Source organism: Haliaeetus albicilla, chromosome 7 (genome assembly GCF_947461875.1).
Source record: "Haliaeetus albicilla chromosome 7, bHalAlb1.1, whole genome shotgun sequence".
In the NCBI taxonomy this organism is placed as follows: Eukaryota; Metazoa; Chordata; class Aves; order Accipitriformes; family Accipitridae; genus Haliaeetus; species Haliaeetus albicilla.
This window is the reverse complement of record NC_091489.1, coordinates 19,994,849-20,020,792: the sequence shown is the minus strand read 5'-3', so window position 1 is coordinate 20,020,792 and position 25,944 is coordinate 19,994,849. Positions and strand designations below refer to the sequence as shown.

General features: G+C 38.8%; 1 long non-coding RNA gene across 1 annotated transcript; it reads left to right on the top strand.

Annotated features, from left to right (window-relative positions):
• Nucleotides 1-484: 484 nt before the first annotated feature.
• Nucleotides 485-25,729, top strand: LOC138685853 (uncharacterized). Its single transcript, XR_011325237.1, has 4 exons — nt 485-576; nt 1,577-1,672; nt 21,842-21,914; nt 25,647-25,729. It is a non-coding gene; the product is annotated as an uncharacterized lncRNA (long non-coding RNA).
• Nucleotides 25,730-25,944: the final 215 nt, after the last annotated feature.

Here is a 25,944-nt window from a genome sequence, read left to right as displayed (position 1 = left end):
GGTGGATTTGCAAAGCTTTGCAAATTGATGGAAAAGCCATAATTAGACTGAATGCATTTGATATGGAATTGGGAAGATGATAAAAAATTGGATTTTTGGAGAGCAGAACTGCAGTTTAATAATTGGGAGTATGCTGTAAAGGACTGGGATTTTTGGTCATAGTAAGGAAAGTAATTGACTGCAGATGGAGAGATCTGGACAATATACATATGTTGGCAGTAGCAGCTTTTAGATTCAGGGGTGCAGTGTTTGGGACTGTGCAGTGTGGTTATTCAAGTTTATAAGCACACTTTTATTAGCATGTAAATTTAAATGCCAAAGGCATAAGCCACACTGCTTTTAACCAAACCAAACAAAACTTTATTTGCCAAGATGATTTGAAAGAGGCTTTTAAAAACATTCCCCACTATAGCATGTGCTTTTCTTACTTTCTTGAAATATTTTTTTCTCAGAAAATAAAATTTCCTTCTCCTCTACTTTGCAGGCTTCTGTCTGTGCACTGGGGTGGCTTAGTTCAAATCCTTCAGTCTCAACTGGTGGTATTTCTTGCAGGTCCTTATGTGTAAATGGATTTTGGTAAGCCAAAAGACCTCTTCCCCTCTTCTCCTCCCCTGTTCCCTTACTTCCTCACATTAAGAATGGTATCTAGGGGAGAGAAACAAAGTGATTTCAGGCAGAATGTCTGTGTAAATTGGAAACTCCTTAACAGATATTTGTGCACTCTAGAAGTCATCAATTAGACCTCACTCCAGATTTCTAAATCCTCACTCAAAATGCAGGTTTACTATTTTATTTGGAATATATAGGAGCTTGGTCTCTCTCACTGCTAGTGACTATGACAAAAGCATCAGAAATGAAAACAGGAATGAGAAAATGTCATCTTTGTACAGAGGAATGGAAGACAACTGGGTGTAATTATACTTGGTGCCTTGCTGGCAATATTTAATAGTTTCATGAGTTATTCTCACATAAACTGGCTATCTTTTCTTCCTGCACGTTTCAGCTGAAAACATTTTACATATTCCCCTGTACTAATGGAAAAGACTGCACAAGGAGAGAAGCAGATTTTGGCTGATGCCTCGTGTTGAGTGAATAGAAAGTAAAAAATAAAAATATTGCACTCAACATCTGGATTGGCCTCAGCAGAGTTGAAAGGAGTCCAAAATGTTTCCAATCTTGTGTGCTGAGTAAAAATGACATGGAAGTCATCTTGGAAGTGAATACTCTAAGGGGAAAGTATTTTTTGGCATTCATATACCTTTATTTCTTCATCAGAATGTTACTTTGAAGTTGAGGGAGATAAGGAATTTTTAGAATTTTCCCTCATCTTATTCTGAATGCTTAATATTTCTAAACATCTTTATAGAAGGGAAATAAAATGCTAAAAAATATTAAAGTACTCTTAAAACAAATTATTCAAGAGACCTGCTATGAATTATCCATTGATACAAACATAAATGAATAGCTTTCTATCAGTTGTGTAAGCCATCTGAAACAGCTGGACCAGCTACAGAACATTAGATTTGCCATCAGGTACCTAATCTGACATGAAGTATATTGTCTTCCCTACATCCAGTTGTGTGCGTGTCTTATTGTGCTGCCCTCATTCTCTGACGTTGTGTCAGCATTTGTTATGCCGCCACAGTGGAAAATAGGATGTCAAATAAGCAAGGTAAGTTTCTCAAGGCAGGTGTTTTATCTGTAAAATATTGGCCAAATCAAAGCATTACTGATGCAACGATGGACTTATTTTTTCAATACGCACCCTTTTCATCAGCAATACTTTGCAATAATCAAAGCAATAATTTGCAGGATCTAAATGCTCCCATCTGGAATTTGAGATCCATAAAGCTTGGGAGGCCTCTTGAAAGAGCACACTGTTAGGAAGGAGCTGTGCAAAGGCAACTGCTCCTACCTGTGTGTTGGTGTCTGGTTCTGATTGACTGGCAACACAAAAAATCAATATTTTTCTTTAATTGAGGTTCTCTTGGGGTCAGGAAGTGTGGAGACCTGATAACTTACTAAACTGTGTCTGGCCATCACCAGCAATGGCAGCAATTAAACACAACCCACAGCCAGCAGTTAATCCCAATTTGTTCCCTTGCCTGGGCATCTGTGAGTGAAAATTTGGTGAAACAGGTATGTTTGAGGATGAAGTATGTAAAGCACATCAGCCTGACGCTTTTCCCACATTTTCCCAGCAGTAGCAATTACCAGCTTCAGTGATATTTGGGATTTCTGTGTGGAACAAACTTTGTATTCATATAAAACTTCACAGCTCCTAGGTTTCAGGACCATTGTACCGAAATGTCTGTGACTCAGAGGTACCTGAGAGTCCCAGGGAATATGATAATCTCTTTTCTGGGAGTAGGAGAAAGAGGAAAATGAGGTTGACTGAGGTCGAATGAAATGCTCAAGCAGCACATGAAGCCACAAATTCAGGTATTAATTTGGAGATTTGTGGGGAATCTGGAGACCATAATCAACACATACCCAACCTCACAAACCCAGTTAGATTTGGCACAGAAATCTAGCAGATATCAGAATTTGACTGTCGTCCTCCTGGTCTGCTGCAATTGCTGAAACCTCACATCTTGCTTGTGTATTCCCATGGCCAGGACAGGTTGTTCCCTGACCTCTAATAGAGGGTGCCTCTATAGGCACGTAGCTATTGACCTGGCTTCAAATGTGGTTCACACAGCCCGTTTCTCACTGGTGGGTACAGACAATGCAGAGCTTGCTGTCTCCGTGGCTTCTATAGAACCTATAGGCTTCTATAGCAACTACTTTACTACCACTGTGCAACCCGATGAGAAGGGATGTCCATGGGGGATTTCTCCATGTTGATTTCTGGTGGGTCCTCTGCAGCCCCAGTTTAGCCAGTAATACCCTTGCAAAATCTCATTATTGATTGCCCTCTCTCTGGAGGTTCTCAGAAGCAGTTATTAGCTTGGTGGTCTGCAAAGCATTAGTATAGTGATGGTTAAACTTAAATATTAAATCTAATTCACCGTTTGATTTTTCAGTTTTGAGGAGCCTTTTTCATTTTATTTCTCCAGCCAAAGTAAGTCTAATAATTATAATCTTTTTTTATTTGAGTCTAGATACTGAAAAGAATAGGCTGAAGTCAAGACAGTATGATTGGTAGGAGGAAAATGGCAGTAAAAATTAACAGTATTTACTTTTTCAGATTTTTATTCTTTAAAAGCATTTTTGGTGGAAATAGTCTGAAGGGGGAATGAACATGTATTTCCATATTTACAGTAGCACAGTTAACATTTGAAAAATTTTTATGTGCATATGTGTGTGTGTATGTATAAATATATTTATATACCCACATTTACTACATACTGACTTGTGAACTTTTAACGGTATTGGTTCAGGCTACGTTGAAGTGTGTGCGGGTATGTGTATGTGTGCCCATACTGGGACATATTGAGAAACTAGGAATGTGTTAGCTGTTTTACTTGCCTGAAGCATGACTGACAGCACTGTTGTTTTTCTCACTGGTAGCAAGGTCAGTGGGCTGCATGACCAAATTAAATATACTTCATGGGAACTGCAACAGTTCACTTTGCAGTGAGCTGTGAGCAGAGTAGGGTTTGCCCAGAATATCCAGCGCCAGAATGTCACCCTTTGTCACCAAGTACTGCTGGCTGTGTCTTCCTCTTCTCCAGCCCTGAAAATGAAAAATAGTAAATACACAGTTCATTTGCTCTGCCTTTCACTTTCTTTCTGTGTATTAAGTAATAAATTGGCTAACTGTGACACAAAGCTGCAGAGCTTGGCTCCCACTGGAATTGCCTATTAGAACATGCACCTTGCTGTAACATGCAATGGGAACATCTTCAGTAGTGGTAAAGCTACCTCATTATATACATATACATATGTACATAGTGCAGTATCTGGTGTTATCAGATGTATTCTGTCCATTCACAAGTCTTCAGGAAGCTTGGCTGAATAATGCACTGAAATATCCACTGATTCTGATACGGTGCACTCAGTGATTTTCGGTAGAGGTCAGGTTTTAATTACAAGCATTGAGGACAGGGGAAGAAGCTTTTGGAGCTATGTTTGAAACCTGCAAACTTTGCCTTGGGAAAAGAGCTAATTCAATAAGGGCCCAATGCAAACTCTCCTGAATTCAATGGAAAGGATCCCACAGAGTTCAGTATGCTTTGGATCTCTGCCTAGTTGCAGTGTTTCTTAAATAGCTCCAAACTTACTACAGGGACTATTTACAATTCACAAATACTGTGATTAAGTTAGTTATCTAAGGCAGCTGGCAAAATTTTAAAGGGTGACCATACATATGGTTCTATTTATAAATAAGAAGTGATTTATTGAACTATATTACTTTTTTTTTTAAGAATATCTACTTTATAAAACTCTGTAAAGAAAAAATGTCAAGATCAGTTGTCTTTTTTACTAAATGAACAGTGGAGAAGTTACTTTCATCAGATTTTTAATGTTCTAAAGCATTTTAAAAGCAATTCTTTGGAATTCCTAAAGTGCACCTGAGAATTAAATGTAGTAAACAATGACACTTAACTGCCTCTGTCGCACAGACATGTTGGACATTCATTTTCTAAAATGCCCTTTAATAAAGAAGCTCTGATTGTAATAACTTCAAAAATGGGTTATAGCTTGAAGCCTTAGATGAGTATTTAAATGACCAATAAAGTGAAAGCATGATGAATGTTTTATTTTCTAGTCTGGAAACAGATCTTCAACAAAGACCTCTTCAACAACAGGCATAGGGCTGGCTACTACCAGTGGCTATAGAGTATAGCAGCAAATTTTGGGTCAAACATCTGGACAAAGCTTGCTGAAGTCTCTTCTTGCATGGATCTCCCTTCTCAGTTTAGTGGCAGCTGTGCCTCTTCCAGTTCTTTCGTGTGTGCAAAGCTTGGATGCATGCTTTTGACAAGAGCTCAGTCATTTGCTTTCTAGAAGCAACTTCTCTGAATTTCCTCATCATGAGATCATTCAGCTAACAGCATCAGTGATTGCCATCAATCATTTCAGACACCTTCATCAGAAAGAATTGTCCATCGGTGTTGCTTGCATGAATTGATTTTCTTCTTCCTTTGGGCTTCTCCGTGTTAGGAGAGTTGTGAAGCTTAACATGTACTTGTGAAATGCCTTAAGATTAATGGGTTAAAAGGGTTCTTTATAATAGCATAGACATAAAGTGTTCTTTCTACTAAGCACTCTGTCATCATGCTCCAGAAGTCTCTAGACCACTCTATATTAGGCAAATGAAGTGAATATAACATGCAGGTGCCTTGGGACAATCAGGTTTGCTTTTACATGGATAAGTATTTTTACACAATTTATTTAAAACTTGGAAGCCTTAAGCAATCAAACTTACAAAGATTTCATGAACTAATTGCAAATATTTTATTTCTGCATACTTTGGGATGACAGGTATAATAGTTACATCTTAGTTTGGGTTACAGGACAATGCATTTTGAAACCAATTAATAATAGGTAGCACTGTGCAAGCTCTGCAGAGCACAGAGCCTGCTGAGCAAGCTGTCAAATATTTGCCATGGCACACAGAACCCTAGCATAGTCAAATGAAAAGGAAATATAGGCAGGCCCATAAAACTAAATGGGAACTTGATGAATCACCACTTAAAAGCTTGGTCCCCACTGGCTGCAATAAATGGTTTAATTTTTATTTTTTTTTTCAAATTAAGCTTGTGCATGAATGAACATAAAACTCCATGCAGGTTGTGTACACATCCCTTAGTTGCACATGCAAATTGTCACTTGGACATGCATCAGTTTGGTTAGATCAGCAACATGGTTAAGCTTAGCAATGAGCTTGGAGATGAGACAAATTGGCATGGAAGTGTAGGGAAAGTTTCCACAGCTGCTGTACCACTCCTTTAAATAGGGAACATTGGTTTTGTGCACTTCTACTTTGGCACCTTTCACTAACTTTGCTTGTGCACAGAAATGCTCGATTAAAATAAGCTTATTGGGTGGGATTTATAAAGCTTGGTCTCAGCTGCCCTTGAGTGGCAATGTCTAACACATTATGAATAGTGCAGTTTTCAAATAATATCCAATTTGCCTGTCTGGTTAGGTGTATCACAAAATATGGAGGGCTTCCCCCCGCAAATACACATAAAAGCCTTGTTAAAAAAATAAAAGAGATTCCATGAAAATGTGGTTACCATGGTTATGAAAACAAATTGGGTTTTTGCAGGTGCAAACAGTCTATTAGTGACCTAACTGATCATTTGTTCATGCAGTTATTTCCACACAAATCTGTGGCAATTGCATGGAAAAAATTATGTTCAGTGTGGTGCCCACATCTTGATGATTCTGATCTTGAGGCATCAGGAGAAGCCAAAAGTTCAGTAGGTTTCAGAAAAACCTTAGACATTGTTATGGATAATGAGCTTATTCACAGTGACATTAACAAAAATGAAAGCACCTTTTTACAATGTCTGTGCAAGTCCTCTCACCCACGGGCGGGGTGCGGAATAAAACTGTATCACTGTGATAGTGAAGGAGAAATTATTTTTGTGAGCCAGGTATCCCATGGCTGACCAATAAAGGTTTACCCAGACAGTCCTTGGTCCATTCTTAGAGAAGGAAATACAGACTAAATGCTTTCAGGGCTCAGGACTCTTAGTTGTTGCATGTCTTGAGAGAAATTATTATAATTTGTGTCTAATTAAGCTGATGATGCTATTGTTTGATCTTTTAAAAGTAACACACTTTTCTTTCTTTTTTTTGTGGTATGGATGTGTTTGAAACTGTTATTAGACAACCACCTTTATGAAACATCTTTCAGTGAATGTATTTTGTTAAGTAGGTATATTTTAATTTTTCAATGGCAAATCATTAGCATATGAAGTTGATATAAAGGAACTACTCTGACATTATCAGTTGTGCAAGTCTTGAATTCAAGTTGTGCATGTGATACTCAATCAGAGAGAATTAACCACGGTAAATATGTTTTTTATAAATGATCCATACGGCATCTCCAGTTAACTGTCTAGATGTGGAAAGACTAGGTTTCTTAAATTTTGATGAACAATTTTGAGTTTTAATTTAAGCATTTAGGTCAAATCCTACCCCATTATGTGCATGCCTAATCCCTGATACATGTCTGTGGGAGTTTAGGGCTTCACATTCTTAATGATATTGGCAGTAGGTCCCAATGAAATGTTCACAAAAACCAGTGGAAACCTTACTGTTGACTCCGCCTGGCTTAGTTCTGGTCTCTGATTGTGCAGATTCCTTGTGCACAACTGATGGCAAACTGGCAGTCTTTGTAGTGAAAATGGGAATAGGAAAGCTGATTTTTTTTCAGTTTCTTTTTCTCATTTTTTCTATAATGCTGATGAGTTTATTGGCTGATTAGAACTAGAAACATCTCATCTGCATTTTAACCTTTAATGATAGCATTGCAACAGTGTGGTCACACTCCTGTCTACATGCAAGACAGATTGACCACCAACATCTTGGAAAATTGGATGACCGCTCGAGGTGAATTTGAAAGCCACAGAAAATGTGTTTAGCTGCCTTTTATTCTTCTGCTTATTCCCACTGTAAAGTCAGCATCACAGGACTTGATCAGTCTCAGCAATTTCTCCTTCTGTCTGAGCCCCTCATCTTCAGCTGTCAACACCCAGCCCATTCATCACGAAGGCTGTCAGAGCTGACGTCTGTATCTGAAAGAGGAAGGATGGTGCACACGGAAGAATCTGGACAGGTTGTCTCCAAGCTCACCTTTAGGAATGTCAATTGTTTTTTATTCGTAGCATTTGGGCTTGCTCAGAGGTCAGCAGCGTTTCCAGCAGTGAGAAAATGCAGCCTGAATAAAAACCAGAAAGTTGAAGGAAGAAGGCTTGGCTATTTGTGCTACTGCTACAGACGGGCCCCCTTTAGTGTGCTATTAGCAAGGCATGAAGCCACCTTCTACTCTGCATGCGTTCTTTTGTCTTGTTGACTGGAAGGAGCTGTAGGGGAAAAGAGTTTTGGACTATCTTCTATGCTCAGCAGTGATGACAACAATTTCAATCTGCTGCTTAGAAGGTTAGTAGGTTTTTCTTCATATAAATAATTCCAAGCGACTGGAAATCACTGATCACCGCTTCTCCTTGACATGTATAGGTGAACTTTCCGCAGAGGATAACAGCACATAATTTCCTCTTACTTCTGAAGGATGATCAAGTGGAGGGGTGAGTGATCCTTCCTCAACAGGAATGATCACATGTACTGAAAAACAACAGGGCCTATAATAATTAACGTAGCCTTTCTATATACATCATTTCACTCTATTAGCTCCTGCAACAGGCCGACAGAGTTCAAGGCTAGTGTCTTCCTGCTTCATATGCTGAAAGCAGGCTCTGTGACAAGTAAAGTCCTTCTGGGGCAAATGAGTCAGATGGTCATTTTTTTCCGAAGAGACAGTCTTGGCAGGTCTTTACCTGGTGCCTCAAGGCAGAAAGCTAGAAGAAGTTTCTTAGCATTGTGAATGTACACAGTGGGATCAATTTTTTTTTTAGCAAAAGGTACTCCCTGATGCCTTACAGTTTTAGAGTAAGGTTCTTTATTTCAGATTTCTTAGTTTTAGTGTACCTGGGTTCTCAAAAGAACATTTTAAAAACACCAGTAACTAACACTAATTCCACAGTGAGTTCTGACTCTGGTAGGTGTCTGGTGCTCTCTCTAATTGGTCTTAGCACTCTGACAGGGAGAGCACACAGGTCTGCCTTTGGTTTGAATTGGAACTGAGCTCTTGTATCCGTGAAAACATTTGACAAGCACAGCTGTCCTATTTGGGATTAGGAAACTGTTATGTGACAACAGTAAAAAAATCATTCAGAGTCACTTTTTTCTGACGGTGTATGATTAGACTTCATAGAAGAATAAAAACAATAACTTGAACCTTAAAGTTACTCTATCCGCTTTAGTGCAGAACTCATTCCTTAAATGCCCGTTCTGCCTAGCTGCCAAATAAAAATTCAAACAAACCGTGTAGGACTTGCTTATTATTTCCTTGGATCACACAGTTTTCTTGCTGGAAGGTATGTTTTTATGGCAGCAAACCTTAAGCAAAAGCAAGAAGAAATTGGAGGAATCATGAGTTCAAAACCTGTTCTGATATCTCTGAAACATTTTGACATGATAGAAATGTGGTTTTTTTTTTCAAGTATTAATAGTGGAAGTTCAGGAAATTAAGGGCTAAGTTAGTAAAGTAGCAAGACATGACGTTTGACTATCTAGGGACCAATGGTTAAGTCACATCCAAATGGAATTACCTGTGTATAGTAAAATAAACAGTGTCATTGCCATTTCTCTGGCCCTGTGTCCAGTTGGCATGGTCTGGCTGTACCCATATGATTAAATTTTGCTGGTTTCCAAAGGAGGAAAGAGTTAGATATGTCTAACTGCATACCTGGAATAGTTCCTGTGTTAGCTTCTGAATCATACCTAGGAATTGATTGGGAGAGTTTTGGGTGATCTGTGCAAAATGCATGCCAGAGACCATTCTCACCAGTAATTAAGTTGAAGTCCCACATGAGAACAAGGGCTAGTGATTGTGGGACTTCTCCCAGCTGCTTATAGAATATTTTGCCTGTCTCTTCATCCTGGTTGGGTGGTCTGTAACAGAGTGCCACCATGATATCTGCCTTGTTGGCCTTCCCCCTGATTCTTAGCCATAAACACTCAACCCTATTATGACCATCATTAAACGAGACAATCAAAACACTCCCCACCACCTCTCCTTCCTTGCCTATCCCTTCTGAAGAGTTTATAGCCACCCATTGCAGCACTCCAGTAGTGCGAGTCATCTCACCATGTTTCTGTGATGGCAACTATGTCATAGTTTTCCTGCTGCACAAGCTCCTCCTGTTTGTTGCCCATGCTGCATGCATTGGTGCAGATGCTTTTCAGCTGAGCTATTGATCCCGCCACCTTTTTGGGGGGAGAAGCCCTAAATCCTACATGACCATTCTCAGGCGCTTCAGTGGTTTCTAACACGTCAATAACCCTTGCATCTTTGCTGCCGCATGGATCTCCATCCCCTGCCTCCACTGAGATGGCAGACCGAAGGACCTCCCTAGCACACCGTTCCTCAAACATTGGCGTGCTGCCCCCAGGCTTATCTTTAGTGAGCCTGGTTTTATCCCTTTCTCCCTTCAAATCTAGTTTAAAGCTCTTTCAATGAGCCCTGCTAACTCCTGAACGAGAAGTATTGTTTAATATATTTAATTTCTCTCTCTTTTGTTAGCACAGCAGAGTCAGGGGGACGGCTGCTTTGTCTGACCTCCCCTCCATGGGAATAGTAACTATAATGGGTTTAATTAACTATGTGGTATTGACGTAATTAGTTATCCCAGTGATTATACTTCTTTAATAAATGCACTTCATTTGGGATGCATTTCTCTTCTGCATATGCAGAGCCCTACACCTATATTTCATAACTGTCTAGACATCAGAACTGTGTGCATATTTTAGCATCGGCCCTTGAGAGAGAGGTTATTTTGCATGGCTTAAGATAATTGGGAAGAAATTATTTTGCCCCCTGGTTTCAGACTCACTCGCCTACTGAGAGAAAAGGAGTTGGGGGGAGGGAGAGCAGCTCAGTTTGGGGAAACCAAAATAGGGAGGGGGAAGGGCTGGATTTGGAAACTGCGTGCTCAGGGACTGGCTCTTTCTAACTTTTGGAGCCCAGAGACAGTAGCACTGGAGGGAACTGAAAAAGTTTAATCTGTGGGTGAAGTAGATGCTGTATATCTGGTTTATTGATATGTATTTATGTACACAGAACTATTACTGTAGGTGTTTATGACATAAGCTTACATCCATTGTGTTATATTTACATACATCAAGCCTCGGTAACTCTGTTACTGTTATCACACAGCCAAATCGACAAAAAGGAATGAATTTTAGTTTTCAATTTGGTTTTGCTTTTTGTTGTTTTTTTTTTGTTGTTGTTTTCCTGGGAAGGCACTGTTCATTGTGTTTCATCACTCTGGCTAATCTTGAAGAGCAACGCTACAAGGAGGAGAGATTACCATATGAAAATGTCATTTTATATCATATGAATACTTTAAGAAAAATAAGAACAAAGGTAAAAGGTCTAAGGGAGGAGATTAACTTGCTGTTCATGGATCAATCTACCACAAAACACTATGAGTGAACTCCTTTAGCTTACCTCTCAGTTCATAGCTGGGGGGAGGGATTCCTATCTGATAAAATATACTAAGAGATTAATGCATTCTGCACACAGCCTACTTCATAGGTAGGAGGTGTTATTCCTGTTCCTGTTGCTGTGTTTCATCTAACATTTTAAAAGTTTTTTTCCTCTCTCTCCCTATCTGCTCTTCTTCATCTCTTTAGTTTGCAGAACTGTGCTGCAATCCCTTCAGTCTTTCTTTCTTTCCCTGTTGAGAGAAACAGACTGAAATCACTGCAGGCATTTGAATGCTTCATGCAGCACAGGAGTGAACTCTGTGGGTCATCGTAACAGCCAAATACATAAACAAGTTCCCAAGAAATGGGGAAAGCCAAGCAAATGGGGAAGAACTGGTTGTGAGACCTGCAAACATGGTTTGTTCTCTAATCACAAGGGCTGCTCCACTGAAGCCCCCATCCCTCATTAAATCAATAAAATCATGTGTCTTTTATTTTAATCCTGTATTCCAGAAGCAAGGATAGAGGCTGAGGCTTTTCATTTCATTGTTTCTAACAAATCACTGAGATGATATTGACAAACGTTGATTTCTCTACCTTAGTGTTTCAGAAAATGTCAGTATGGAGGCAGGTGCTGGGCATTCAGCCACTTTTTTTAAAAGCGAAAAAGGAGATCTGTGACAGCCTCACTGCAAATACTGTAGCTTTCTGAGACATTTTGTTTGGTTTGATGTTGTGCTGCAATGACGAGAGAGGAAGGATCTGTTATGTACAGCTGCATGAATCTCTGGATTGAAGTTTTTACAGCCTTAGATCCTCTTTTATACAGTAAAGGGGAGATGAAAGCAAATAACTCACATGCCATGAAACAGGTACAATGGGATTCTGAAAGGCTTAGCATTCCTGGTAAGTATTTGATCGAAATTCAGACAAGGGAACTTTGCACCGTCATTTGGTGGAGTGACAAACATGGTAAAAATACCTCCAAAATCTTCGTTGTTTTGTCAGCTCCAGCTTGATTGAATTAGCAAAGAATGAGTCACAGTTGAAAAAAGAGCCATTCTCCCCTGAAATTTATTAAAGTTTGGGTGGTAAAGAAGCACATGTTTATTTCCTAAATGAAATGCAGGCAGAATATGTATCAGGCCATGTAAACAGTAGTGCTACTTTCCTATGCAAGGCATGTTCAAAAATTATCTTTTACTGAAATCATAAAATGGCTCCAAATCTCAGTGTAAATGGGGTTTCTCTTCCCCACAGTTATTTATCCACTGTCAGATCTTGTATATCTTACATGAAAAAATGCTTGGGTGAAAATGGTGAATAATGTAAATACAGGCTGGTTGTTTACCAAAGATTGTTCATCTTCAAGGAGAGTTCTTTTGTTATGAAAAGTGTTCTGTGTGTATTTGTTTTCTGAAAGATGCCACTAACTGTCTCTGGCCAGTTTAGGTAGGGCCTAACCAATGTATGTGTTAGTCACAAAACTGATATAATGTGCTGTTACCTGTGGTAACTTCAAACATCCTGGTTACTGACCTAGTCCATTGTTTACTTAGTTTTCAAGAATGTTACCTGGTGATAGATTAGAAAAGCAAAAAACCTTCACTGAATGAATCTACTGACTCTTGCATAATGCTGGGTAATAATAATGATAGCAACAATTAAAAAAAAGCAGTAAAAGAAGAGCTCCTTAAAATAATGTGTATCATTCTCACCTTCAAATGACATATGCCACCACACAGCCTTTCACTTGATGTAGTCTGGAGTCAATAAGACCCCACTGAAAATCCTTGAAATGTTCTAGATGTACCATGATCAAGATTGCAGGCCTATTAGGCACTTAAATAAACAGAAGTAATGTAAGACAGCAGGGTGCTTGGCCCACAGATTAGCTTTAACTAGTAATTTTCCTCCAAGAAGTCATTAAGAAAAAAGTACTTGCAATACATCAGTTAAGTTAGAACCTAGCTCATGAGTCAAAGCTTAACTGGTTGTTGTAGCACAAATGTGTAAAACAAAAGTCCAGTTGTTTTACCAGTTGTAGAAGCAGGTATGTTCTATGGCTTTGTCCACATACAGTCTGTCATGAGAAGGAGGAACGACTGGTGTGGCTTAGGAGGAGCTAGTTTCATTACTGGCATTAGAGAGTTCTGCATGGTCACACAGGTAAATTACCCCAGAAGCTCTGCACACCACTGTGGCTCAATAGCCAGAGCTGGGTTTGGGACTTGTTCATCACCTGTACTCAGGTCTGCCCTATTGTAGTGTGTTTTTACCCACTAAGTTTTTACTTACTAAAAAGTAAGCTTTTTCAGGTAGTCATATTCTTTACAGGAGGTCCTGCTGCCTACCAGTCACAACAGACAGCTTCCTCTACCTACAGCACCCTGGGCTGCATTAGGAGTAGTGTTGCCAGCAAGTTGAGGGAGGTGATCCTTACCCTCTACTCAGCACTGGTGAGACAAATCTGGAGTCTGGGCTCCCCAGTACAAGAAAGATATGGACATACTGGAGAGAGTCCAGTGAAGGCTCACAAAGATGACTAAGGGACTGGAGCATCTGTCATATGATAAGAGGCTGACAGAGCTGGGACTGTTCAGCCTCTTCTGTCAGGAGAAGAGAAGGCTGAAGGGGATCTTATCAATGTGTATAAATACCTGATGGGAAGAAATGAAGATGAGGGAGTGAGGCTCTTTTCAGTGATGCTCAGGACAAGAGGCAATGGGCGCACATTAAAACATGGAATTTCATCTGAACACAACAAAACACTTTTTTTACTGTGAAGGCTGTTAAACACAGGAACAGGTTGTCCAGAGAGGTTGTGGAGTCTCCATCTGTGGAGATACTCAAAATCCAACTGGACATAGTCCTGGGCAACCAGCTCTCAGTGACCCTGCTTGAGAAGAGGGGTTGGACTAGACAATCTCAGGAGGTCCCTTCCAACCTACCTATATGATTCTGTGATTCTGTTTGTATTGGAACAGCTGAATTACACATGAACATAGAATGTATAAAGACATAATGATGATGTCAACAAATCAGGATCCTGTCTATTGGGAGGAATAGCATGTTTGTAACATGTTCACCTATTGAGTTTTCAGAGCAGGACGTCACTTCAAGTGCTAAGCACAATTTTAAAATATATTCTTGAACTCCAGCAACTGCTATGCAATACTCTTAAGCAAACTAGACCAAAATGATACCATCAAGAGATATCTATTTTGCAGACCCTAACAGACTGCTAGATAACCCTTCAATCAGTCTCTAAATCAATACAGTATGGTACTCAAGAATATTTGTTTCTTCTTGTGTTAAAGCCATTTAGTACAATATGCCTAGTGGTAAGTCACTAACCATCTTCCTGTTCTGTTGGCTCCTTTCTGTGTATATTAACTAGGGCTGTCTGGAGGAGCTCTGGCTGAATAATCAGAGAAAGTCAGTTTTATATAAATCCAACCACTTCACACAACTCAATCTTTTTTGCTGAAATTCCATTTTGAAGAAAAAGGGAAGAGTAAAGTTGTAACAGATTCAAACTGCCTTGTTTTTGACAGCGTCAAAATGAAGACTGTAATTTCTTCACTTTGAAATACTTTATTTTAACATGTGTACTATATATATTATTAAAACAAAGTGAAGTTGTCAAATTGAACCAGTATTTATTTTACTTTCAGTTCTGATTTGTCTGAAATGTAAAGAATATTTAGATAATCCTGGTGAATAAATTTTCTGATTTCATTCAAAACAAATTCAAAATTCTCTAAGGATTGGAAATTCCCATCTCCAGAGAGCTCTCACAATGCTTCCTATATGCATGAATCACATGCCCTGGCAAATCAGTTTAATAATGCTTTTTTTTTGATGCTAAGCTACATGTTGGCTGTGGAAGATATAGAGGACTCTGATGCATTTCAGATTGTGCAAGATGTGGATATGAGTAGTGTGAAAGATGCCACATAACAGGAAGGATGATACAAGTAACAAAAGACTGCGGGTACTGTTACGTAATCCAGTCCTAAAGCATAGCTGAAACAGGTATCTACTGTGCCAGGCTCTACCTATTGATAGTCATAGATTTAGCATGAGTCAACTATAATCTGTATTCCATTAAAGATTATGGGAAGAAAATATTATAAAATATAACACTGCTTAAACAATGTAATTACAGGCTTCATTCGTGCAACCCCCTTACTAGCATCACTATCAGTGATGTGAAAGTCAGCATTGCAGAAGGATAGAGATGGGAAACCATATTATTGTCACCCTCATTCCTTCTGGTTTTTTGGTTAAGAATCACAGGAACACATTCCATTCTGGAGAATCTCAAGAGCTGTTTTACAATTTAAATGGCATTTTCTTATCCAATCCATTCGAGCCTTGAATTTAGTCCACCATTTTTATTCACATTAGTGGCATAGAAATAAATCTGTATTTCTGTTTCCTCTCTTTAGTCCTGCCGAGCCGATGCAACTATTACTGAGAGACTTGAACATTTGCTGTTAAGCCTATGAAGAGAGTAATTAACATGGATTTATTTTGGCTTTTGGCTCTGCCAAGGAAGGCAATAGTCTTGCACAGGAGTAAGAGACCAAAATTTGACTGCAAAGTCTTACAATGGACTATGTGGCAAGACCCCCAAAAGACACACCTGACAGCTGGAACCAAGGCTAAGTTTGCAGAGCTGGCTGTTTAAAATTTTATATATTTTTTGCATCAAGAGAGAATGAATGTGACTTGGAAGTTCAGAGGCTTTGATGACACAGCACCAGATTAGATATAGTTATCTAGTTAGAATGGCATTTGCAGATTTTGAATGACATACTTTAATTTGGAAAACTGAATTAGAATCACCTGAAATATGGCAAAAAAAGGCTGATCTTGTAGTGTGCTGCTGTGACCAGAAGTGCTGGAAACTTCAGGAGAAACCCTCTTCTTTTAAGTTTTCCAAACCAACACTGGTACTTCAGTCAAATTTTTCCTGTATCTGCATTGTGGGTGAGAAGTAATAACAGGTATCTTTTGATGTGCACTGCTTGGCACATGGAAATCCCCAGTTATGCATTTTAATAAAGGTAGTAAACTAATATCTAAAACAATGTTTTACAAATCAAACACTGTTTGGTGAGCTTTACAGAGTTTGTCAAATCTTGTCAAGAATGATTTGTCAAATAATTTAAGGCATAAAAACATACAAATAATCAAATAAATGATAGGAATATTACCCAATGAATTCTGCCTTTATGAATTAGTGTCATCCTGTTATGCGTCAAAACAGCCAAGCTTCATGGACTATTGAGACAGAGCTGAAGTGAGATGAGTTCGGTGGGAACACACAATGCTGATCTGCTCAGTCTAAGGGTGCCTCTCGATTGTGCACACTTTTAACAGATGAACAAAGATCCTATAACCAAGATAACCCCGGTCAAATGTAATGCAAAACTGTCTGGAGCGACCAAAATAGCAAAAAGAAAAGAAAATTCCAAATTAGCCTGGGAAATGATGATACACACTTAGAGATGAAGTGAAAAGAAATTAACTTTGAAGACCTTTCTCTGTATCAGCTTTGACTGCATGAGCATCTTAATATGCTGTCAATGTTAAGTTCCACTGAAAAGCATTAGGAATGTAAAGCAGTAGAACTGTAGCTACCAATTCAGATCTGTTATATTAAGCAGTAAAGGCATATCAACTAATATTCAGAGAACTCATAGATTCACAGGACTAAAGGACTGAGGAGATCATGAAAGTTTCTAGTCAGATCACAGGCCTCTGAAATGTGCCTCTTACTCCCTGTACTGAGCCTGTAAAACTCAGTGTTATCTTTCTCTGACTTGAGCAGTTAGCCAGAAATCCAGATTCTGTTGAGTTGTTTAAGTCAGTAGGAAAGAGAAATTGATGCTAAAATCCTATTTATTGTTTAAAAAATGTACAAAGGCTTCTTTTCTTCAGTACAACAAATATCAAATGGGGAGAGATGCTATCTTTCCTCAAAGCTCTGAGCTCTTTTCTAATCAGCACTTATCCCAACAGCTTTCTCTTGGCCTGGCTGTGGGCTGCGTTCCCAGTTTGTGTTCTGGCTTTGTCTGCTGCTCTCTTAGTCTGGTTTTTTTCTGCCTCCATTTCAAAGACACATACAAACTCATAGATGACATTCAGCCACAGTTACACCAAACTATCTGCGAAAGGGTTAGCTAATTTGTTCTAATAATTTATCATTTTAGAGTTTGCATCTTCCAGAGAGAGAGATACATATTCCAGAAAGGTATCATGATTTGAGGACATCAAGAGACGGAGTCCTCTTCTTCGCTTGGCTGGGTGTTCATATGGTTAATCACTTTCACAATCAAATCTCTGTGCTTAATTCCTCACCTGAATTTTCTTGAGAACTGTTTTCAGCTTCTGATTTTTTTTTCTTTATTACATTAAAGGCTTTCAGTAATTGGTGATTCCTTCTTATGAAAGTACTTATACACTGTGATTAATTAATCTCTTGGCATATTTTCTGATGAACTAAATAGAATGAGCTCTTTAACTCTTACTGTAAAGTATTTCCTTCAGTCCTCAGGTCATTTCTGTGACTCTTCCTTGTACCTTTGCCAGTGCATCAACAATAAAATGAGAGCACCAGAAATGAAAAATAAGCATTACTCCTATCAGTATCCTATATTGAGCTTAACTACTCTGCTCTGCTTTTCTGCATTACTCTTCTGGTTATACATACAACAGCTGAATTAACTGCTTTGCTGGAGCACTGGGATTCATGTGGAGTTGCTTATCCAGTGTAGGCTCTACAGTCTTTTGGAAGGTCTCTGCTTTCAGGGATGTCTCCCCACTTCTAGAGTAATGAAGTTCTAAAGCTTGAATAGGTTGCGAGAAAAAAAAAAACCAGTCTGTTGGGATATTTAACTTAGGAGTGGTAACTGGTGTTGCAAATGAACAAGTGCACAACTTCGTATTTGAGTTTATCAATACCTATTTTCAATGAGTTGATGTGCATTCAATCAGCTGTGGTCTGTGTTGTATGTAAACCTGGAAAGCTTAGATTTCCTACAGAAGGACTTGACACAAATACCCATGATTTTGAATAGTGGTCCAAGCAAAATCTTATTCCATTGCAAATCTTTGAAGAAACGATAGTGAATAATCAACCTGCTCATTCACTAACTAGAGAAATTTCTTGACTGTAGGTCATGACCTAACTTGCATTATTATTTGCAGTTAGATGAAGTGAAAAGGGGACACATCTTTCAGTACCACCAATGAAAATATATAGCACTACACAAAGAAGTGGCCAAAGGAAAATAGAAATTAGAAAACTGGAAGATTACTCCCTAGGGACCTCCTTTATTTGTGGGTTGTTGTAGCCAAAAAAGCTGGTTTGTTTCTTTTATATATATATTAAGCATCTGGAAGAGCAAAGTCATGTGCAAGAAGGTATGACCTAAACGTAAGCTAAAAAGTGGGGAGGGAAGGTGTGGTCCCAGAGTTTGCATCACAAACTCCATTGTGCTAAGTGGGAGAACTAAGTCCCTGGTTTTCACCTCTGGTCTGGAAATACAAGCCTACCAATTTGAATAATATCCTTTCCACCAAGTTCTTCCCCTTACTCATCTATATGAGCTCTTAGTTAATTTGCTCTATGTGTCTGGACTGTCTTGTGTGAAATAGGGATAGATTAAAAAAATAAATAAGGATTTGATGTCAAGACGGGATCATTTGGGTAGTTTCTATTTTGTCACATTCTTCCATATGTAATTCAGGATGTGCAACTGGTCCTCTCAATAGAACTTCAAGCAAACTCCAGTATATTAATTCGAATAGGAAATCCTCATAAGGATTGCAGGTACTGTTCAGCTGTACTCATATTTTAACAGAAGCAATAATTCTGTCACTGATTGTGCAATGAAATACATGCAGGACTTATTTTTCACAGGGAGAGATAGGAGATATATATAAACCTAAGTGAAGGTAAAGCTATAAACGAAGCTAAGTATATGGCCTTTCGTCTGAAAGCTCCTTTATACACATTCTCAATCCCCTTTTTATTTCTGACAAAGCCTCTCTGAAATCCATGGCTTTGAATTGAAGGGGACCAGTTTAGGCTTAGTTTGAGGTATGTATTTGGCCAGTCTTTTTTAAAAAAGTGGTGGTCCTTGATGTATTACCTTTTTGTAAAATGTACATTGGAAAACAAAAAGATTTACAATGAAATGAAGTGGAGGTTCATAAGATTTACAGACTCTATACACTGATTAGTATTTAAGCTTATTTAAAAGGGATTCCATGGGCTTTGCCAGGATCATATATTTTGAAAAATGCATATCAGAGTACTATTATTAATACCTTAGATTTTTTAAAAAATACATAAAAATTTAGAATTAAAATTAGAATTAAACTAAATTTCCACTCTGGTGTTCCAACAGGCAAGTTTATTTTGGCCCCAGCAATTTCAGAATCAGGGATGGAAAGGGTAGGATACATCAAGTTAGTTTCAAACATGGAATAAATAAAAAACCTCCCTGGATGTACTTAGTATAGATGGGTGAAATTTTTTTGTCATATAATGTGGATATGGATGACATATTTTCACATATTTTGCTAAATTCATAAAGCTACTTCAACTGAAGATCTTATCAAGTTATATAAATACCTGATTGAGGGGGAATGAAGAAGAGGGAGCCAGACTCTTTTCAGTGGTGCTCAGTGACAGGGCAGGCAACGGGCATAGACTGAAATACAGGAAATTCCATTTCAACATGAAAACTTTTTTACTGTGATGATGATAGTCAAACACTAGAACAAACCCAGAGAGGCTGTGGATGTGCCATCCTTTGAGATATTCAAAATCCTGCTGGACACAGTTTTGGGCAACCTGTGCTTGTTGATCCTGCTCTGAGCAGGGTGTGCAGACTAGGTGATCGCCAGAGGTCCCTTCCCAGCTCAGTGACTCTGATTCTGAGAAACTACTCATGCTTAGAACCCCTGAAAAGGAGGCCTTTTGTTTAAAAACCTGTATTGGAACGTGTTTGCTTCCTAAAGACACAAAAGAAAGGTAAGCCATGTTAGACTCCATACTAGGAATTAGTTTTCTTTATTGTCCAACCAATGTTAGTCCAAGACAAAAAACAAATTATTGATTCAAAGTTTTTCCATTGGACACATAAAAATAGACTAAATTTTTAAGCTGATGTCAAGGTCTCAAACTGAGTTAGAGGTGGTCTGAGTCATCTCTTCTGGATCTTTGCTTATTAGGACACATCTAGTAAAAGATCTGTGACACCAGCAAAACTGACATGTTACATGCTGCTAAATTTAATTCACTCACAGTCACTAGAATGGATGGTTTACCTCATCTCCTTTTACATTTCAGTAAACTGAAGCAATGGTCTGCTGAAGCTAAAATCACATTGGTCCTAGAACATGAGAATGGACCCCATTTCCTTTAATAGAATAGCAGACCACACTTTTTTGTCAAGTTTTGCCAGTAAAGCCATTGTTGAGGCTGGGTACATGATTTTATTAAAATAATTTTAATAGATGGTTTTACAAGGAGGGCTACTGTTTTTTGCAGAAAAAGAAAATAGAAAAGGTACAGGAATGCTTCTTATAACATACCTTTAAACTATACAATGGCTTGGGAGAAAGGTAAAATAGAGCCTAATGCATCTTTCCAGATTACTGTATAACAAAATTAGCCCTGTCTGGCAGACACTCAAATAGAAATATTTGAAATGATTTCCAGACTGGTAAAATCATGCTATTCCCTAAACCGATATGGTATACTTAGGCAATTTTTAGGCAAAATGCTATCCAGGTTCAGGGATCAAGGATATGTTATTCCAACCTGCTGAGAAAATTTAAGCTATAGAAGTTCCAGTGAGATATATGTTGCAGAGATCTGTGATGCCACCCTAAGTTGATGTACAAAAGAATAATCCTTACACAAAATGACAAAAGTCTGACAGGTATACATAGAACAGGGAAATCTTATGAAAACAATGTTACTGTTAAGGAAAGTAAGTATTCCAAGTGCCAACATTTTTTTTCTGCAAGTTCCTTACCTTTTGATTTTGGATGAGTGATTTATGTGTAATATTCTTCTTTAGGTCTGGATAATCATTTGAAACCAATCAAAATATACTAATATCTCTCTAGCCTAGAATTAGTGCACAGGTATCATCAGATGGACCTGGCAATAGAAAAAATGTGTATCTTTTTAATAATAATAATAATAATGTAATTTTTTTATCTTAGAAAAAATGCAGGTATTTTTCATAGACATGATGTAAATACTTTTAAAAATTTATGGTATGCATGTTCAAGTTATTTTTATTTGAAGAACTTTCTTGCTATGGCTCCCAGAGTAACTGAAGCTCATGCCTTCATTGCAACACGTACTATGCATTCCTTTCTTGGAGGGTTAACAGTGAATGACATTATCTGTGACACTCCAAAATATGTTCATTCCAAGAGAGTGGGCATTCATAAGTGAATAGTTTGTGCCATGCTCAAAGGACAAATGTTTCATCATGCTTGCATGGTACTACAGGAGTGTGAGAAACATTGCTTGGGATCACGTGTCTTTGTGAAAAGAGTGATGCTGTGTTGGAATATCCAGACACAATGGTTCCGATTCTCTTCTCTATTCAAATAATAATTCTTTTTTCAGGAGCAGTACCAGTTGCCTTGCAGTGTGACTAAGACCCCAAGGGAAGACTTGCTGCAAAAAGCCTACAGTATAAGTAAGTGAAAGCAAATCACTAGAGACAAATAGAGGAATCTAAAGAAGCAGTAAGGCAGGTCTATACAACAGACAGTGGCTTCATCACACCGGTACCTAAACCATTGCCAAATCTTTCTGCAGACTGATTGGCAGGAGAGGTTACTAAGAAAGAATTTTAAATAGTTTAATGAAATTTATTTGTTAACTAGAAACTTCTTCCAAACAGAAAGGAAAACATGAGAGAAAACATGAAGATGCTTATTTGAAATTTTAATGAATTTTATGTACATTTATGTACATTTATTATGAACATTGTAATGAATTTAATGTACATTTCAATGAATACCACTAGTGGTGGTATGGGAAGGAATGAAAGACAGGAATATGGGAATACTGTCTTTGAGGCAATGTTATACTGTTTAAATTCCTATACTGCTTTCAGTATAGGAATACTGTCACACAATCTATCTCATGTACTTGCTTTACCTGTGTGAGCAGATGTCTGCAGTGTAAAACTTGCCCTGGAGATGGTATGCAGCTAGAATCTGCAAAATTTAAATATGCCCTGCAAATGAAAACCTAAGGGGTGGTCTGAGTGGTAGATGAAAATCCAAAGTGTAAATATCTCATACAGGCAAAATGGTGGTCCAGTATGCATGAAGGAAGCTGCTTGAGTGAACTTGAGCCTTGGATTTCTGCTTGATCTAAAGAAGATAGACATATAGCAAAAAGACAGCTTTGTCAGTTGCCTGTTCAGAGATAGTAACTGAATGAATGTTTGCTTAAGCAATTACCCAGGCTAGAGGTGGTAGCTGTTAATTTTTGTAGACAAGATTACCCAGAAATATGGTAGGTGTAGTAGGATGGCCATTTTTCAGTTTAACATTTTACTTTGGGAAAATGCTACCTTGTAAAAAGTGCGAAGTTTTGTAGAGGAAATTAATCTTCAGTGTCAAGAATTTGTCACTGGTAAAGATGAAAGGAATTTTGATTTATGGAAACAGAATTTCAGTTGACTCACCAGGATTTTGTTTGGAGAATCTGTCTGGCAAGAAATGTATTTCTTCTTCATTCTACTTCTGAGTGGAAGAAAATGGTGAACATATCAATGAAGCAGAAATCCTGATTCTTATCTAGACTGGACTCTGTGAACGCACAAGAAGTTGTTTCTTGTGTTGAAAATGGCAGTCAATATATGGAAAATAAGGAAATGGTGGTGATTGTTGGACCAGAAAGAGATTATTACAAATTGTAATGAGTGTGGTTTCTACTGAGTAGATTCTGTGTTGGGTGGCAGTGCTAGGAAGAGATGAGTGGATCAAAGACAATGTCACCTCTCTTGGACAAAATCAGCAGGACTCTGTGAGACCATAGAGATAATGCCTCTGCTCCCTCCCCTTTGAGGACTACTTTCAGCTCCTGAAAACTAAAAACTAAATATGGTCCCTTGGAATCATACTTGGGTGGGTGACCTCATGTCTGTGTAAGGCTGTTACACAGAAACCTACACAAACCTCTAGTCTCAGCCAGCAAAGACAGTAACAGTGATTGGATACAAAGAGAGCAGGACCCTTTCATGCTGTGCTCTGCCTGGTCTTTGCTAACCAGGGTATGTGTAGGAGCTTTTCTTGAGCTCAGGCAGGTCGCTGGTGGCTCTACTGAGCTTCAGAGCAGAGCTGGAACTGGGTGTCACCACTTCTCCCCTGTTCATTTCTGTGCACAGAAGTAGGAATGGAATAAAAAGGGTTGATACTCAGAAGTACCATGGCTTTCACAAATACACAGTTTTCTTGCTTTGGTGGCTTTTTCCATTCTCCTTGAGTATTATTTCATTTTAGCTTAGTCTTGGTGTTTTCATCATTTTATAAAGATGTATAGCAGATGTGATGGGAAAAGACATCTCATATCATATGCTCAGTAAATACTGGAGGAATCTTATATGCTCTCTGTTTTGTGTTCACCAGAAGCATGCAAATTTGTCCTAACTCAGCTCTTGCTAGCAATGTTCCTTACTGGAAATTATAATCATATGAGCTGCTCATGATACAATCATGGGAAAAACTTTTGTGTGTGAACCGGCTGAGTGTGCTCACAGGGGGAAGAATTCAGCCCAGCAATGCTATGCATTTAATAGCTTTATCCATTCAGCTTTATAGCTTGCCATTGGGTGCAGATGTTTTATGACTTGTAACAGTTTAATGTGTCCTGGTGGATTACCCTCCAAGTTTCTCTTCATCAAAGCACTTGCTCCAGGTAACTGGAATGTCAGATCTAAATGAAGTGCAATGTGAGAATGGGGATTGTCAGATTTTAAACGAAGCACGCAGTGGTGCTAAGTAAAGTTTTGAACATGGTATGACATTTCCATGGCCCATCTCACAGGATTGCTACACCTCTCCTTCTTTCAGTGTGCAAATTACTATAGTGAAAGAGGTAAAACAGTCATGCACTGTATTCCACTACAGCACACAGCCAAGCTAAATAATATCTGAAAAGAGAGAGATAATGTTTCACTTGAATTCAAAGTCAAACAAAAGATGTAACGGACAGGGCATCACCACTTCATTCCCCGAAGGTGAGCAGGTCTCTTATGGGCACACTGTTCACTAGCAGAGATGTGAGCCTTTGCCTCACTCCTCCCTTGCTCCTCCTCCTGTTATCCACATGTCCCTTGGGGCCAGGAATATCCCCAGCCCTGCTTCCCAACTCTTTCCAGAGGGTTCTTCCCTCTTGTTCTTCCAAACACGCAGCCTCTTCCTTCTCGTCTGTCCCCCACCCCCTCCATTGCTCATCCCAGTTGCTCTGGCTTAGGGCTGGTGAAACAATTGAACCCTCTGGAACGCTTTTGTTGCGATGCAGGGCTGAGGGGCCAGGGGATCCGTGCTGGTAGTCCCCAGGGTCTTCAAGTACCTTCTTTTTCTCCTTTTGCAGAAATTTACTGGAGCAATAAATCTAGTGCAATGATGGAGAAAAACTAAGGCAGGGGATCTCTGGAGAGAGGGAGAGGAAAAAAGAACAGTAACAGTGCAGTAGCAGTTGTGCTACTTTTGCCTGCCTCATGTCTTACTGGCATGTTTTTCTATAAAGCTTATCTACTATGAGAGGGGAAGGGAAAAAAAAAAAATCCTTTCTGACAGTGGATGCATTGCCATGAAGGTCCCACATGGCAGCGAAGTCCAAATTTCTCAACATCTGGAGAGCCAGCATTAAGTAGGTTATCTGATACCTAAAGAGTCACAAAGGTGGCACCTGGCACTGTAAATGATATCTTTTCCTGAGGCAGACAACGAGGCAAAGATAATCACAGTGCCAAAAAGACAATGCATGTCATGCTGAAACAGAAAGAGTACAAACATCCAAGACCTCAGAGTGTCTCAGAGAAGAGACCTTCAGCTTTTTTTTTTGACAGGTTTTACATGTTTGACTATTATTAACAGAACAAAAGGTTGCACATGGTTATTACTGAGGTGGCAGCCTCCCCTGGTTCACGTTTTTTGTTTGTTGTTCTAGGACCATTGCGAAAGAGTCACTTGTTTTCTGTCTTTGCACATTTAGGCTGTGATGGCTGGGAAAAAAGCTTTCAGATTAAAAGGTAATATAGTGAGCCAGAAGACATTCATTGACTTAAAAGGAAACAAAGTGCTTTTATTTTCAAAAATGAGGGGACTTTGGAGATCCTCAAAGTGTTAGTCTATAAATACCACTGAGCAAATAATTTGTGCCCATAATATGCCTTGGTTTTCATTAACAGAATACCTGCCAGCAAAATTTCCCATCCTTCTGGCTGTTACTGTCATTTGTGTTTCATAGATGGTGATAGAATCTTGGGATCCCAACTAACATTATTGTCCTGCTGGGCTAAGTACTTTTTGGGCATGTAATTCGTGGGCCTGCTGGCCTGAGACAACGCAAGCTGATCATATTTAAAGGTCTGTGACTTGTGTTGTGTTTTATTTGGGTCTGCCAACCGTGATTCTTCATATATGCAGTATTGTTTCTGTTTTCTAGGTTGGATGAAGATAACTCACAACAGTGTTATTCCTGTAACT